Source organism: Arachis duranensis, chromosome 2, assembly GCF_000817695.3.
Source record: "Arachis duranensis cultivar V14167 chromosome 2, aradu.V14167.gnm2.J7QH, whole genome shotgun sequence".
NCBI lineage: Eukaryota > Viridiplantae > Streptophyta > Magnoliopsida > Fabales > Fabaceae > Arachis > Arachis duranensis.
Genome location: NC_029773.3, coordinates 55,098,862 through 55,103,337, shown reverse-complemented (window position 1 = coordinate 55,103,337; position 4,476 = coordinate 55,098,862). Strand labels below are relative to the sequence as shown.

The 4,476-nt window shown below is 33.0% G+C and overlaps 2 long non-coding RNA genes across 2 annotated transcripts; both read right to left on the bottom strand.

The window, feature by feature from the left end:
- Positions 1-1,313: 1,313 nt before the first annotated feature.
- Positions 1,314-4,020, bottom strand: LOC127739685 (uncharacterized). Its single transcript, XR_008006202.1, has 3 exons — positions 3,839-4,020; positions 1,454-1,564; positions 1,314-1,362 (listed from the first exon to the last, which is right to left on the bottom strand). It is a non-coding gene; the product is annotated as an uncharacterized LOC127739685 (long non-coding RNA).
- LOC107474466 (uncharacterized) lies at positions 2,705-3,461 on the bottom strand. Its single transcript, XR_002370653.2, has 3 exons — positions 3,407-3,461; positions 2,898-2,954; positions 2,705-2,786 (listed from the first exon to the last, which is right to left on the bottom strand). It is a non-coding gene; the product is annotated as an uncharacterized LOC107474466 (long non-coding RNA).
- Positions 4,021-4,476: the final 456 nt, after the last annotated feature.

Here is a 4,476-nt window from a genome sequence, read left to right as displayed (position 1 = left end):
CCGTTTATAATTATAGACGGATTCTCCGACAGATTTTCCGTCTGTAATTACAGAAGGATTTTCCGACAGATTTTTTGTTAAAAATTGGAGCCTTGAAAGCATTGCAAACTCTAAATACAGACGGATTTTCCGTCTGTAAATCTGTCAGACTTTTTTTTAGATAAATATAAATTTCATGAATTCAAATTTTCATCTAATTTTTATCTAACTTGTATCCAAACATTCATAGTATTTCAAAACAATCAGTATTTGATATTAGCAATAGAACCAAACATGATGTTTAGTTTTTACAATGTATCAAGAACAAAGACAATAGTACCAAGTTAATTATCAAATTTTGATTGAAATTTTTTGGTTTGTACAATGTATCAAGAACAAAGACAATAGTGCCAAGTTAAATATCAAAATTTTGTTGTGAAATTTTTACATAAATACACAGAGTGATTAAAACAAGGCCAGCCATTCTTGATGATATCCCAAATGTCATATCATTTCCATCATATATTTACGCCAGCAAATTCTTTGGCCATTCTAGTGGGCACCATTTTCACAGAAGACTGCATATGTAGAGGACATAAATTAATTAAAAATATTGGATTCATCATAAACTACTACATAGTATTCAGAACAAAGGGCAAAATCAAGAGTGGTAAGTACTATATTTGTAGGAATTTGATCTGTTGGTGCAGAAAGATTGAAGAAATATCTCACATAAACACAAAAATGGTTCACCTGATTCCAAAGTTCAATGTGTACCATGAGTAACCAAGAAAAACAAGACACATACATTCTTGAATTACAGCAGTAGAAAATGAGAATTGGCAAAGATTTCTTGCCATAGAAAATGAAAAGAGACCAATTAGATAAGATTCGGAGTCACCAGGAGGATTGTGAGAGAGGTCTCACAAATACCCCAAGATTAAGTCTGTATTAGTAAATTGTATCATCTTTAACCTCTTGGTTACTATGTATCGGTATCTTGTTTTATAGGGATTTTCATTTTTTGTTTTCCTTTACCTTTGTTGTTCTTTTGATGCAAACTTATCCACTAGTAGTTTTAGCTTCCTATATAATCCTATTTCTACTCGTTTATCACAGAAATAAATATTTTCAGTATTTTGAAACAGTTTCATAAAATAGGAGATCATCAGTCATTCAGTCCAATCATAATTTGGAAAAAGTAAAAAATATATGGCAGGAATTTCAAATACCCAAAAAAAATTGAAATTGGCTATATAACTGTTATAGAATAAAGTATCCATGTAATAAGAATCTTTGTTTATAGCTTAATGCAATGGGAAGAGAAGCACACTTACCAGTGATGTGGACAAGGGTTTCCTTTCTAGACGAATCAGTCACATGCTGCAATGAGAAATCACCCGATCAAAATCATCGATTTAGCAAATTCAAATAAAATAAGAACAAGGAAAAAAGATGAACATAGTTTACTCACAATAAAGGTGTCATTGAATGATGCAAAAATGTGAGCAACACCAAAAACATGTTCACCCTCTCTAACAGTATCCTTATCACATTCACAATTGCACAACCAACATAACAAGTTCTAATAATGAAAAAAATAGCATCTTTATATCACTGGAAAATTAGTTGCTATCAGGCCATGGATATCTAGATCAGTAATTAATTAAGCATTGTATATCTAGTGATTACATAATTGACCAGTCAATGAGTCAAGTAAATCTGTATTCTCATATTAGATTAGTGAGCACGGAAAGCATAGAACTAAGTACACATTTCCACAGGATCAAAAAGAAGCACAACATCTGATTAATTATCATGAAATAATATGCAAGTATTTCCATTAAAATCTTATCTTTATGATCAATGATAACTTACCGTTATATCAGTGGTTATGGTATTTGAGGATCCACCAAAAAGCCTCCATAATGGCACACGAATACTATTTGCAACAGCATCAATTATTGCCATCTCCACCCCAGCCCTAACCTTTAACATTACATAAATCCCAACTGAATGAAAATAGCTTTATTGCTATAGTAGTATTAAGAAGAAATTATGGAGTGAAGGAAAAAGGTTGAATTATCCTTAAGAAAGCACCAAGACAAGATTCATTTTTCTTTGTACATTTTGATATTGATTCCTATGCAGGAAAAGCTAGCAACTTTCAAACAATCTAAGTTACCTTGAAATAACACATTTTCTCAAAAGCAACCAAAGACAATAACCAAAGCAGAAATTTTAGGCGCAAAAAGTAGGGCATAATGGAAAAAGTTTACCAAATAAATACAACAAAATACAATGCCTAATTGAAGACTAAAACTTTCTCAAATTTTACAAGTCTCGTTTCATTTCCTTAATAACCAATAAAAAGAAGGATCGTAGTTAATTCAAAGCCATATGAATTCATGTAGCAAAGGGGCATGCAAAACGTCCCTTTCAAAAGTACAAAAGGAAAACATTAGAATGAGTAAAAAAGTTAATATGATGATGAAGATGAAGAGTTTAACTGAATGTCACTCACAGAAGCAAATTCATGGCCAGGAAGAATAGTGGCAATCTCCTCCAACATGGAACCCAATGTCAGTGAAGGACATCTCTTGAGAAAGGCACATGCCTCAGAAGCCTTGGCCATGGCAGCTTTCTAGTCCTCAGTAGTAACAAAAAGCAGAATTGGTGCCTCACCCTAACCCACAGAGCCATTGCTGAGCTCAATTCTAATGGTCATGTTCTCTACCATCTCTAATCTTGATGATGCAATGGTAAAAGGTGCAATCAAGGGCACGTTCAGTGGCCTGTTCTCTGCTCTGTGCACATTAACAGTGAAAGTTTCCATCAAATTCTTGAAGCCAAAGGTAATGAGCTTTACTGCTGTTGCAGGTGTAGAAGAAGAAACCAAAATAAAAGAAAGAACACACCTTCTGGTCATCTTTGGGAACACCATAACCACTGTAATACATCTGACCTACCAAGACCTGCATGTTTATGTCTCTAAGCAAATTGTTGATCTAAAATCATAACAAAAATGATCTAAAAGGATAAGTACTATATATTTGATAATGAAAATGATCTAAAATAATTGTTGGTCATGAAGTAGTACATACAAGTAGTACTCTTCAATTATATTAGGCACAAAATAGTGGTTTAATAATAACTAACAACTTCAAGCAAGGAAAAATACTACCAATCATAAATGCAAAACATGAGAAAACTTACACCCAATTTCATAAGCAATCCAAGAGGAAAAGTACCTAAATCTTGTGAATTGGGAAAAGGAACCACAGAAAACAAGTTTTGCTCTTTTCCATCTCTCTCATGAAATTCATCAAACATGGCAAGCATAACAACACTGAAGCGAGACAATCTCTCAAGCGTGTTCCTCTAACAACAATAACAACACAATTAACAGGGAAATTGAAATTGATACCATGAGAAGCTCATTGGCTTCAAGTGTCTCAATGAAAGAGGTTGCAACATTGGGGTAACACCAGACTTTCCCACCAACTGGGTCTTGAGAAGCTCTTTCCTTTCAGTTAGCAGAACTATATAAAACTTTCACACCAAAGTTCAATTAGCAGAACTCAAATATATTTATCAGAAAGCTGTCTCTAGCACTTTTTCCATGAGGCTTCAATATATTGATTCCCTATAATAATGGTGAACCAGAAAAAAAAAGGACAGAGGATAAAATTCAGAGAATGACCGTGATAATTAAAACACGTAAAGGTAAGATTTAACTAATTGAAGTTCATATCACAGATTCTCAACATAATCTTAGTTTTCTAAATGTTTCAAATAGTAAGAAAGCATAAGAGGTTGCCCTAAGGAAACTAGTTATACTTTTTCACATAAGACTTACATATGGACATGTCATTTGACAATAGGTGAAAGAAGTAGTGTGTCTGTGTCTTGAATCCTTGATCCAATAAAAGTGAAACATCTCTTCAGAAAGGGGGAAAAATGAATACAAATTAGTTCCCTGGAGATAAGTTTGCTAAATAACTCAGCAAAATGTAAAAATTGAAGAAGCACAAACATTACCTTAGATAGTAGCATGACAACAAAAGAGAAATAATAGTTGTAAGAAACAATTAGTTGTAAAAAATGGAAAGAAATAATGGGTGGGAAGAATAATTAATCGGTTGTAAGAAATGGAAAGAAATAAAAGTAAAATAGCATGACAACAAAAGAGAAATAAAAAGACAAAGCAGCAAAAGGAAGAAGCTACCCCTTTGTGCGATCATTACCTGAGAGAAATTTTATGATAGTTAAAATCAGCTCCACAAAAGAAAACAGAGTTGCTTGAGGAATGAGATTCCATTTTAGTCCAAGAAAATGAGCCTGTTAAGATAAAGTACATAGGATGAATGATAAATTAGAATGCAGCATAACATGAGTATACTATACAAAGGGGAATCAAGGAAGCAAGACTCAAGATGAAAATCATAAACTATATCTATTTTAGTTTTTGTCGCTTTCTGAAAGAGAGGGAGGTTG